Raw genomic sequence first — 13,985 nt, forward strand, 5'->3', positions numbered from 1 at the left:
TGTGCGTGTGTCTAATAATAAATATACTTGTTTGGAAAAAATAAACAAAAAAAAATACGTTTTAATGAAAGAATGAACTAAATTGTTCCACTTATATATGAGACTAATACTAATATTATAAAGAGGAAAACTTTGTTTGTTTGGTTGTAATGAATAGGCTCAAAAACTACTGGACCGATTTTAAAAATTCTTTCACCATTCGAAAGCTACGTTATCCACGAGTAACATAGACTATATATGTACCACGGGCGAAGCCGGGGCGAACAGCTAGTATGAGATATAGAAAATGCGTAAGGAATTTATTTAAACCTGGCGATCCTAATCAGGTTAATAGAATAAACTCATGAAATTATTGTACTGTCACAGATTCTTGATCGGTGTGTAAAGTTTGAATTAGATCTGTCCCTTCAAAGTGGGTCAAAGTCTAGTCTAAAGCGTTTAGCGGGTTCGGCGTCTGTTAGGTGCGGTCATTCTAATGATGGGTGCCCGCTTGATAGCTGACCGCCTCAGCGAGGGAGCAAAAGTGTACCAGAAGTTAATAAAAGGACTCTTAGCCAATGATAGAAAAGGAACCTTCCGTGTACGAAGTATTCAAAGCATTCTTTATACTTTGGCAACATTTTTTCAAGCTAGAATGAATGAGTGAATATATAATTCTTATTGTACACCACATAGAATACAGTTTATACCCAACGATTTAATTTATCTCCAAATGCGACTATTGCGACATTAACTTCATTCGGAGACCGCTTCAAATCGTTCGCAATTGTCAACTCATCGCTCAACCTGTTGTGCAACTAGTTGACGCAAATCGATAGTTTCGAAACTGAAATGAAGATTAGTCGCCATTAATCACGTTTGATCCTGGTTTAATGTTATAAGTTTTATGTTTAAATGTCAAAGCCTTTGTCGATAAATGCTATTTTTTATATCTATACTAATATTATTAAGCTCAAGAGTTTGTTTGGTTGTTTGTTTGCTTGAACGCAATAATCTCAGGAACTACTGGTCTGATTGACGAAAAATTCTTTCAGTGTTAGATAGCCCATTTATCGATCAAGGCTATATATTTACCGGGGGCGAAGCCGGGGAGGAGCCCTAGTATGAAATATTGACCTAACTATGAAAGTCACAAATGTTTTAATAAATTAATGAACCATCTTTTGAAGGTAAAAACATATCAACTACTTTTTTTATTTGACAGTTGGTATAGGACCTGGTGCTGATGGTAACCGACCAGCACCGCCCATAAACATTTGCAGAGACTATATGCCTTTACAAACGGATTGCCAACTTTACTAGATAAAGCATAAAGACAGGATTCATACAGGAAACGACTGGGAGCGGTAACGTAAAGAGTACGGGCCTCCCTCTTCCTACTACCGGTTTCTAAGAATGTATGATTGTTTTTAATTAATTTATTGTTAACTAATACAAGAAACATCATATAAAATATATAAGATTAATTGAAATTCGCATGAAATCATAATAAATCGAGTTAAAACGGGTTTAAAGTCAAAAAAATTTGCCACAACGAGGTCAGAGCATCAGCACTAGTTATTAACTATATTTACGTTTTCCTAGTGATTGCAGGTGAGGTGGGTTATGAGAAAATATGTTACATGACAGACAAACCGCAGAGAAAGTATTCTCACGGTTCAATTGGCTTCGAAACGTTTGGCATTTGTTTGTTTTCATAATCATCATCAGCCTATATATGTTCCCACTGCTGGGATACAGGCTTCCTATGAGGGTTCAGGTCATAATCCAACACGCTGGCCAAGTGCGGGTTGGCAGATGTCACATGTCGTCGAACTTTTGATTCTAGACATGCCGGTTGATGTTTTCCTTCACCGTTTTGAGCAGAGGTGATGTTATCTATATGCGCAGATAAATTGAAAAATCAATTTATTTCCTGCACGCTCGTCTGGTCTCGAACCCCTTGTCTTGTCGATTTTTAAGTCCGAGGTCCTCACCACTGAGCCACCACTGCTATGTTTTCATAATAATATGATATATTTATCGCGGATCTTTCGAGGGTAGATGGTTTAGTTTGCTATTTGCTTATAACTTTTTTGCTGCTTTATTAGACGCTAAAAAATAAGAAATTATATTGCACAGATGCCCGCTTCCGTTTGCTCACTCTTCCCAGTCCATTACTTTTTCCAGTCGTCAATACTATCCTTACCCCTTAACACCTAAAAAGCGAGCAGCACAAACGTATAGGCGTCAGCGAAACTTCATGGACGGTGGTGATTGCTTACCATCAGGCGAACCACCGAACCACCAAAAGAGATACGTTATTTTTATTGTTTTGTTCAATTTATCAATAGAAAAAATGTACAGTTTATAGATACGACTTCTATACGCAGTAGGTCTTATAAAGTTTTCATACTTCATTACAATATTAATATTATTGTTGAATATTATATTACATTACAAAAACCTCGTGAAGTGAAAAATAATAAAATATAATAGTTTAAAAAAACTATAAAACACGCTTTAACAAAAATCATATTTTGCAAATTGAAAACTGGAATAATTTTATCAAATTAGTGTATTGTCATCGGTCCTCAATAAATCTACAAAGTTTGAACGAAATCTGGCCGTTTAAAGTGGGTCAAAATCGCGCCCAAAGAAGTCAGTTACAAACAAACAAACAAACATACAAACAAACAAACAAACAAACATACAGGTGAAGCTAATAAAAAGCGTGTAAAAATAGCAAATAGCAACTTTGTTACTCAAATGGATACTCTATTTCCACGCAACTAAGGTTCAAAATGATGCAACTGGTTAAGTGAAAACCGCTGTAAGCCACTTTTAGGCCGTGTCAATCAATGGCTCACATGTTGTAAGCCGATCGCTCAATTACCGAGTTATCCGATAATTAGGTGCATTAACTTACAATAAATCCATCAATTTAAAGTTTAATCCCATTATTTATTATGTGCCCAAAAATATTTTAACAGTCGTATTATAATTTGAAAATTTGCACTATGCTAAATAGAAAAGCTGATTAAACATATTCTATTTAACCGTTTTTGCGTGACTGAGTTACGGACGTACAAAAAAACAAGTATCTATCTATATCCACTACCAGTAACTTACTTTTTCCACTTAAAAAATGCTCTAAATACATTTAAAATAGTTAAAAAAATATAGTGCATATTAAATTACCGACAACGCACGGCAAGTGATAATAGAGCGAGATAATATAAAACTTAGTTGAATTTTTGTAAGAAATGGTCCCATTATACTAATGTCTTTAAACGTAGCTGTAAGGGCGCCTTCATACTGAGCTGACGTAAAAACACCTTTATAATCGTTGTAATTGTATAGTAACTACTAGCTGTTGCCCGCAGCTTCGCCCGCGCGGTCTCAATGAATTTTCATGGTACAAACTTTCATCCGATATTCTATCAAAATCCTTTCTTAACGGATGCGTTTGCCTGTATACCTTCACTTTGTCTGTATCACCTTTGAGCTATATATATGTAGTTACAGGCAATTGTTTTTGATAATTTTTTATGTAATTAATACTAACTTGTCTCAGCACAAAAATATAACATTTTAAAATACTGAAGCTATCGTATGAAACAGACAAACAAAGCGATTTGCACCCTACAAAACTAACATATTTTCTTATAATAAACTTGTTATGTTTTAAGTTTGCGTTTTCAATGTATTGGAAATAATAAAACTTTTTTTTTATTTAAAACTCATAAAATTATGTGAATACATCTTTACTTAGTTGTCGCGTCCAAGTAAACCTTAATATATTTGAGCAGTTAAGTTTAAAACATATTGTAGCGATCGTCGCTCGCCTCTTATGTGTTTCCTAATCGAATAAATAGAAGTAAAAAGTCACATTGATTTAAAATAACGTATTTTAATAGAAGAGAAGACCCAATAATGTATCTGCATTTGTTTTATAAATTTGTAAATATATAACTTATTTGATTATTTTATGTATTTACATGATAAACTTGTGAGAATTATACATGTAGGAAATAATTTTATATTTATAATAAGAAGGCGTTAATACTATTTTTTACACGCATCAACCGACTTCAAAAAGGAGGATTCATTCGACTTAGTTCCGTTTGAATTAACTAAAAAGCGACTGCAAAAAAATGAACCCCAAAAATACAAAAAAAATCCGACTGCAACTTTCACACAAATTCTGTTTCTTAGGATACTAATAAGCCTATAAACATCAAGACTTAACATCTTCAAAAAAGGGTTTCCAATCAAAACTTTTGTATTACTACATTATTTTTGTCTCCCTTGTCGCCCTTAAACATGTGACCTATAGATCACCAGAAGATCACCAACACACAGTTCAAATGTAGTAGCCCATCAGGCTCCTATCGAGATTCGCCAGAAAAAACATAAAAAAAGAAAGGTATCAATAAGGTAGTAATAGGATCTTAACCACGCTTGAACAAGGCATTTAAAGAGTGTTCCATAAAGCACTTTAACATAAGCTTATCTATAATCAAACTGGAATTCTGATAAGACCCCGTTGACCTAATCTAGCTTAGTTCTATGCCCTAGTTCGATTATAACTCCTAGACTTGAGGCAAAGGAATAACTTGCTGTAATACCTAAATGTATTCAAATTTCGTAGTTGTAATTATTTAAGACTAATTTAATTGTTTTGGTTATACCAGCTGGGTAAAGCATATGTAGTTTATTTTAATTGTTTTCTTTTATATTACTTAAGTTTTTGTCATGCTTGGTACAGTCGATTTGTCTGTAATAACTAGCTATTCGTCCCGGCTTCGCTCTTGGTATGTAAATAGTAGTAAAGATGCAGCTTTCTAATGGTGAATGAATTTTTGAAATCAGTCCAGTAGTTTTTGTATGAAAACATTACAAGCTCACATACAAAAACACGAATGTTTGCTCTTATGTAATAAATTACGATAATATGTCTAAACTGGTATTCAATATTATAGTATATACAAACAAAATACTGAGATAATCTCTATAAAATTGTAATACTAATAGTATAACACTACGTTAAAAAAATAAATGTTTACTTACGGAGTCTTTCTTATAATTATATTCTTGATTAAAACGGAAATTTTTTTTACCTGTGAAAGAAAAAAACGTTAAATTATCGATAAATCAACAGACATTGGGCATAATATTATGTATAATAATACATAACGTTTCATACGTTATTTTCAGAATTATATAGGCAGTACACTTACTACAGGTTCACCCACAATTTGTTTATTGTACCATCAATCTGCAATTCAAGGTCAGGACGTAGTTAAATCATGTTTAAATCCATTGAGTTCCTTATTTCTAGTAAGACTAAATACTACATCAAGCAAAAAAAACTTTTTTTACTATTCAAAATTTCATAATATAAAAACTAAATCCAAGAAAATCTCATATGAATGTAATTCAATATTTATGCAGTGCCTCGGGCAAGCATCGAATACACATTACTCGTGGAACGATATACATCGCTACTGAATTGTAGCTGGCGTGTGCAAATGTGGTATACAGATGGTGTAATGTATACCGATAATATGTATATGAATGCAAAGTGATATTTAAGAAAATTACTTTTAAAGACGTTATGAAGAAGGTTAAGCCTCTTGTTTGATATATTTGTAAATATTGTATTGATAGAAACCCCTTTTAAAGATGTAATTTATTTATTTGGTTACAACAATATTAATAAGTAAAAACTATACAAGGTGTGGTAAAATACCGGCTAAATTAAATAGTTATATAACTTATAAACAGTTCTAAGTCTGTTAGTGACATATGATCTACTAACTACAACAAGGTCTATAAATAAGTAAATAGTTTGCTTGTAAAGTAGAAAACTGAAACCAAACGCGACGCACTAAAAATAACCGACTCGTTTCGTAAATCCATGAAAGTAACACACAAAAAAACACCAACGAAAACCTATTTCAATTTAAAAATCCTTTCCGTAAATAGATTTGTTCTGTAAAGGCGCTGCGGGCTATAACCCGGATTAATTGAAACTGCGCCACTTCCGACGACAACTGACTGTATGAGTTACTTTTTGTTTTGGCCGGGTTCTCTCGTGTAGCTCCCGATTGAATGGGGTTTAAATAAAACCATTAACGCGTAACTCTTTGAAGCAGAGTCACTGTTGATTTGTGCTTGATTAGTTTTAATTGTGTCTGCCTCCATTGAAAATTCATCAATAACTCGCAAGTTTGACGTGATTCAAATCTGTTATGTAATTATAAATCTTAACTTGTTCGAGCAATATGATAAATCGTATCGTTTATTTTTGTATAACGCTGGATACAAAATAGGGAAAATTCAATGTTCAACTTTTAAACAAAAAGCACTGATTTCATTTAGATATAAGTTCAGTCTGCACATAGATTATAAACTTTAGACAGACAAATGAAATTACAATATCTATATGATTAAAGCATTCTATATTACTATAATCAACAACATAAAGAGAGGTGTCCATTTGATCTAAATATTAGATAAATACATTCATTTGAATATAATCCTTGTGTATTCAATGTTAACCAGGTTAAACAAAACTGGGCAAGTAGCTGCAGCTCAGTTCCCTACATTCACAGTCACACAGACCCACACATTTTCTATACCTAACCATTAGACACCCCGTAATTATTCACAATGTTTACCCAAACACAAACTTGGTTTAAAATTGCATTAACGAAGTCGCCAGGTGTCCGTAACTTTTGCCCCGACCTTCAGAACTAGGGGCCAAATTAGTTTTTGGTTGGCGGTTGTTTTGGAAGTTTCCTTTTGGACCCATTTATCGATAAAAACCTTTAAAATTTAGAGCTCAATTTATGGGTGAGGTAGGAAAACATGTCTTGTAGAATAGGAGAAAATAACAAAAAAAATCAAACAAACACAAACTGTACAATTGGAAGACATCGGTATGGAATGTTTTTTCAATGTTATTACATCAAAAGTTTCTTGAATAAAACCATGTTTAGTTCGAATTACACTTAAATACTGTAAGAGATTGGAGCCTGAGACTTATCACATAAGTATAGCATGCTATAAAATCCATTAGTTCAGGTCACCAGTCCGTAAACTATCGCGCTAATCCCATGATTAGGTATATCCATAAATTACTATAGAAATATATTTCTCAGTACCTACTAGTTTGAGAGCGAACCTCAATACCCCTATAAGGCATTAAAAACTTACGAAATACACACTTCTGTCATTTCTTCGGAGAATACATGGTATATGAAACAGCAAATATAAATAAGCTACTAAGAAGTCGTAATTACATGCCTGTTCACGTAAAAGAGAAATTTAATCACTTTTCCTTGCGTTTGTTGTCTTTACAACCTAATATGTTTATTAAACACCGCTATCCGAACACATTCGATCTTATAACAACGCGGTAAGGTTGCGTTTTGTGTGAAATATAACAATGTACCGATTCTAGGTCTCCTATCAAAATGTAAACTCGCCTGTTTGATATAGCTAAAGTACATTAAATATTAATTTCGTTTGTTTATGCTGTCATTTATTTTATGCTTTGGCGCGACCGTGATGTTATTTTAGTTTTTTAATGACGTTCTCATTTTGTGCATATTATGAATTTTATTATTCGTTTGTTCCTTGACTAATTTATAATATTTCAAATGTATCCGTATGTGGTCACTGTAAAATTGTAAACAACATTAGATGATATCTGATGTTCGGGAAAAGCAAATGCTGTATGTTCGCATATAGTCTAAGAAAAAACAATGCTTTCAATAGCAAGAAAATGTTACTGATAAAAATTTTCAAGATAAATTTCGCGATTTAGACTATAATCTTCAATGTTTTATAAATATTATGTTCGATGTAATAGTATAATCGCTCGTGGTTTCCATTATTTACGTGAAATGAAAATTAATATATACTATAAATGTGCAAAGGTGTATTTTGTCTTCCCGTTGGGTCAATCCTGCGAAGGAAGCGTAAACCCAAGCGATCAAACATAGGCTTTTGTTGAAAATAAAGTGGGAATAACGTGTAATACCTACAGTACTAATATTCTTAAGAGTACATATTGTAATTGCAACAAAATCGAATTTATGAATATAATTATTTTTCACAAACATACAGAACCGCTTCTAGTGTCAGAACAAAACCAAATTTTAATTGGACCACATTCAAATACAAACAGAATCATAAAAATCCATTCACCCAGTAAGGTAACAACCAAAAAAAAACAGTCGATTTGATAACCTCATTTTAAAGTTGAAAAGATACATATATCATTCTTACGCCTGAGATTACATCTACTCATATCAAGTAACGCAGTCCTATCTCACTATAATCGTATTAGATGACAATAGCCACAGGACGGTGTGCGACCCGCGTTTAAGCGTCACCAACTTCACTACAATACACTGGATAAATGTGACAGTAAGGTCACTAGTGTAGTCTTTAGTTAATTTGATTATGCTCGAGTAGGTCCGTTCTGTATCGCTATATGCCTCAGATATTCTGAATCATCACAACCACAACCACATTTCCACATGCACACATAGACACAGCTATTATATAGAATGTGATTTACCAATTAATTATTGGATTCCCCGGAGGAATTCGTCTTCTTTTTCTAACAATTGTCACCTGCATTCCACTACACGTATCGCGATGTTACAATGCTTTTTTAACAAAAATCTACAATTATAATACTGAAACATCATATAATAATTTAAAGAAGATCAGAGAAATAACATAATGAACAAATAGCCTTAAAATCCTATAAAATGTGTTTAGGTATAGCATGTTTTGTTAATATTTTTCTCGACTCGTTTAATATATAAGTTTGTTGTTTTAATGCAAGTTGTTTTAATTTTAAATATATAAGTTTGGTTATATTAGAATGCAATGTATATTACTTTTGGAAGAAAGAATATTTATAGTTAACTAGCTGCGCCCCGCGGTTTCACCCGCGTAAGTCCGTATCCCGTAGGAATATCGGGATAAAAAGTTGCCTATATGTTATTGCAGTTGTCCAGCTGTCTACGTACCAAATTTCATTGCAATCGGTTAAGAAGTTTTTGCGTGAAAGAGCAACAAACACACACATCCTTACAAACTTTCGCATTTATAATATTAGTAGAATAGGATTAGTAGGATAGTAGGAATTAGGATTTCTCCTTTTCAATATAAAAGAAATAAAGAAGTATTGTACTGGCGGCCCCAGCGCACAACTAGAACGGATAGAAATAAAATCGTAAGCCCTCGTTACTTTTTACTTAAAGTTTTCAACAAATCGCAAACTTGGAGATGGTTCGCGAGACGTGTGTTGCGTTCTGCGCTGGCTGCAACTTTATTTTTATACTAGTTTCGCACGTGGTGTTGGTCACGGTTAAAGAATTTAAATTGTTCTTATAGTATTATACTACGACGACTAGACGGTTGAATTTTTTGTGGTTGATTGATATATTTGAGCAATTTGAAATATGTATTATGCTGTTAGCTTTAATTGGTGTGTGTATTGAGAAAAAATAATTAATTAATTATTATCGAATACCATTTTAAAGATAGAGCGTCGTGTAGCCACAGGCTGTCATCGCGTATCCCACACTAGATACCTTCCATCAATATCTGTACTAACATTACAAAGCTGAAGAGTTTATTTGATTGTGTGAACGCACTAATCTCAGAAACTACTGGTCCGTTTTGAAAAATTCTTTATGTGTTAGATAGCGTATTTATTGAGGAAGACTATAGGCTATATATGTACCACGGGAAAAGCCGGGGTAGACCGCTAGTATACTTATAAGTCGATACTAGACACTACGTTTTTTATTTCCATCCATTCATCTCCATTTTGTGTTTTTATTTCATCCAACATTACGAATGAAGCTATAAGAGTGGAAACAAAATAAACAGTCACAAAGACAAACAAAGCAGAGAAAATATTCTAAATCTTTGTGACGTTATTTTAATTATGAACGTTACAATTTCTACACCTACCTAGGTATAACCAAATAGAATTACAAGCATTTTTTACACCAAACAATCGACTTCGCACATTTCCCATAGGACAAGACTACGTAATTTAGAATTTATTTAACCTCATTCCCCCGTTACTAAGAACCTAGTTAGCAGTAAGTTGAAAGAAAATTAGAATTTACACGACAGCAATGCAAGTAAATGACTGCAATCACCGCGAGATGGCGCTGAGCTTAATTATTACTGGAACGGAAATATGCGGACTGATTTTCAACAATTTTTGCAACTTCTTAATTGTGAAGATTTCTTAACGTTGACGAAATTAATTGGTGGAAAAAGAGGCATATTTTTTAAGATATTTGACGATCTGTATGTGATCTGTGTGGACTAAATTGGTTGTGGATATTTCTAGATTTATACAAGCAAAAATATAAACGAAATATTTAATAACTTTTGAATGTGTACTTACTTTGCAAGAAACGAACAATTCTAAAATTACAGACAGAGATAGTTTAAGTATCAGGGGATTTCCTATCATCTAGCGCCATCAGTTTCTCACACTGGAATTAGTACTACTTTAAGACGGTACGGTAAATGGTAACCTCCCAGAAGGTGAGATGCCCGAACAGCATATCTAGTAATATGGAAGGCATAGCTTGTATGAAGAAAACTAACCTCAGCGACAACATATCAGGGAACCAAACAAAACCTTAGATTATGATGAGATTAGCAGAGATGGCTTTTAGCCATAATGCCGCCATTTGCATACTAGTTTTTGTTAAATTTTATTTCTTTTTTATATTTTGAAAGTGTGCAATAAATAATAAATAAATAAACCTTACAAAAATATGAAAGTACAAAGAATTTTTTATTCCTTTCAAAAGTGATACCCATTCCATACGCTACATTAGCGACTCATCCAAACATTGTTATGTTTTGATGCGATATTAAGAGTGAAGTTGGTTGTAATTTCACGCTCGCTTCACATGTTATTCGTTTGCGAATCGTCGTCGATAATCCCCCGAGCTTACGTTGCGATGTTAGGCGGGACTCCGTACATCCTACCCGATTCATAAGTCTTGTAATGATGCTGGTTTCGTGTGGAGCGTGATTAAGATTTCAATTAGGATATTTTTTAAACCTCATAACATATTATTAGAGATATTCTGTTAAAATATCCCCGCGAGAACTTGTTTATTTAGTTATTTATTATATTAGAATAGGTATAGTCAAATAATCAGATTATAATAAGTACCTCTGAGGTACTTAGTTGGCACGTAACATTTACATAAAACAGATCGCAATCCCATAAAAATTTACAATTATTTAAATAAAATATCGATACCTACTTAATCAAACGATAAGATTTTGTTGTGTTCAGTTATTATCGTATTGCGTTTTGCTCTGACAGGTCTTAACCAAAAAATATATACGATACATTGTTATAATAATATTACAAGTTACAACATATTATTTAGATCAATTTTCGCCATTTCAAAGTCAAAGTTTTGTATGATGAATAATGATAGTATGATAAATAGATCATTCTAGATTTGTGGATGGATAAATGTAAAACATACTCGTATATTTACATTTCATTCCATAGTATTTCTATAAGTTGATATTAACCTACGATTACGTATGAAGAGCCCCAATTACATTATATTTTGAAATAAGTAAAGTTTGATTTAAAATTTAAATTATATTTCAGCATGTAATAACTTCGTTACGTTTATATACCCAAATGTTACATAGTTAATAAAAGTTACAATTAAATAACAAATTAACATCACAAAAAAATAATATTTTTTATTGAAAATACAACAACAAAATGACATTTTAAAAGCGATTTACGTAACTTCCAATAATCTAATGCACATAATGTAACAGTGATCCCGGATAAACCGGTTATCCGCTGACCCGTGTACCGGGACCCGGCGACCGGGCGTCAATAAGCACTAACTACCCGCTATTGGGATTACACCAGATTACATGGGCATCGAACCTGCTACCCATTGGTAGCGAGGCGATAAGTTATTCTGAAAGTTAGGCGATACTCGTGGTGTTGCGAGTCTTGTTTTAACTTTTAGCTTCACTTGTATGTTTGTATGCTTGTATGTGAGCTTTGTACTCGATTTTGACTTTAAACGGACAGAGTATTTTCTTGTTTAATTTTACGCGAGTATTATACATTAAGATATTAAAAATTTATAACGGATTTTAAACGCGATTTATTCATTATATACGAGCGTGTAAAGTGTTCGAAACGTCGGGTTAATACTATAATGAATAAATCGCGTTCAAAATCCGTTTAAAGTTTTTAATTACTAAATTTAAACGGACAGATTTATATCAAACATAGTACACTTAGCGTCGACCAGACAACAATTTATTTTTATTATTAATTTTTTTTTACATTACACGGCAAAATGAAATTGTCACGTGTGAAATATCAAAAAACAAACAATAAGAACACATTGGAAATGGTTCTTTAATACTGTTAACTGATAAATCATAACCAAGTGTTGAGAAATCATTCTATAAAAAATAAATTGATAGCTATGACTAAAGCACAATATAAGTATAGTTCATAACCCAATGGAGGAGAGACCTCGCTTGTGAAACTGCATCGGACGGTAGTTTCTCAATTAATTGTTCGGAAACTTGTTTATTACCCCGTATTAGATTTATATCGATATCCTAGATTACTGTTTATTTAAATCGGTAAATAACGGTGTAATCGGTGTTTGAATCGATACAGACGATTAGCGTTAACGGTTAGTGATGGACAGGTAAAAAATACTGGTAAAAAACAGTCTGGGAGACATTTGATATTTATATAATTATTTCATAGTGTGCGTCACTGTAAACTCAATGGATTATTTTATTATAAGTACGTATGTAGAGGGCTCATATGTCAATATAGATTTTTATTAAAAATGTTATTAGGAGCATATTCTAATTTCCTTTAATGGGTCTTGAAGTATATTTTGTTTATAACTAATATATAATTTATGTATTTATATTGTGTTTTAATAAATAACTACTAGTAAATAAAAATGTAGGTACATGAAGGTATCTATAAGGCAACCTATTTCGTATTCTTGGAATTGTTACATATATATCATTTCCAAACATTTTATTGTTATATTTCACTTTCATATCTCATATTAAAAAAAACTAATAAAAATAAGTGTCATTGACCGCGTGCCAACTCACAACCTACATAACCCATCCAAAAAGCGGCCGCTCGTTGGGCCACTTTCCCAAGCACGCTGTGTACAGAAGCAAGTAAACAAGATAATACATTATTACCCTTTGTTCGTCACTCGAGACGTATGCAAATAATTCACCTTGTGCACATTTCGCCTTGGTGACTCACATCTACGAGTTGATCATATAAAATACTAGCTGCACCCCGCGGTTTCACCCGCGTAAGTCCGTATCCCGTAGGAACATCGGGATAAAAAGTTGTCTATATGTTATTACAGTTTTCCAGCTATCTACTTACCAAATTTCATTTCAACCGGTTCAGTAGTTTTTGCGTGAAAGAGCAAAAAACACACACACATCCTCACAAACTTTCGCATTTATAATTTTAGTAGGATTTAATAGATTAATTAGATAGCTGTAAGTATGCTTTGGGGTGGGAAGCTGAGAAGTGGCTTTGGTGGAAACCTGAATGGTGAAGGAGGTCCTCCTTTTAAATGCCAAAATAGCCATCTGCTGTGTTTGTAGTGGAACACGAGTTTAAGCAGATTCTCAGCCAGTCCGAGGCATCCGCGTCCCCGTCGACCACCCTGGGAACTGCTACAGCCGCGCCGCCGCGCGACCACTACCTTGTGCTGTAGTTGCTAAGGATGCAGGGCGCCGGGCGATGTTCTGCGCCCTAAAAACAGATCCGATCACCAGAGGGAGGCAACCCGAAACAAACCGAGTCGGTCTGCATACTCCAAGGTGGCAATCCCACCAGCAGTCTAGGGCACAGTGGGCTAATCACCTACTTGTCTGAAACCAAA

General features: G+C 33.5%; 1 protein-coding gene across 1 annotated transcript in view; it reads right to left on the bottom strand.

The window, feature by feature from the left end:
- The window catches only part of LOC119828178 (low-density lipoprotein receptor-related protein 2), a 137,195-nt gene that overhangs the window by 94,181 nt on the left and 29,029 nt on the right, over positions 1–13,985 (bottom strand). The gene's annotated exons all lie outside the window — the stretch shown is intronic.

This window comes from Zerene cesonia, chromosome 7 (assembly GCF_012273895.1).
Source record: "Zerene cesonia ecotype Mississippi chromosome 7, Zerene_cesonia_1.1, whole genome shotgun sequence".
Taxonomy (NCBI): domain Eukaryota; kingdom Metazoa; phylum Arthropoda; class Insecta; order Lepidoptera; family Pieridae; genus Zerene; species Zerene cesonia.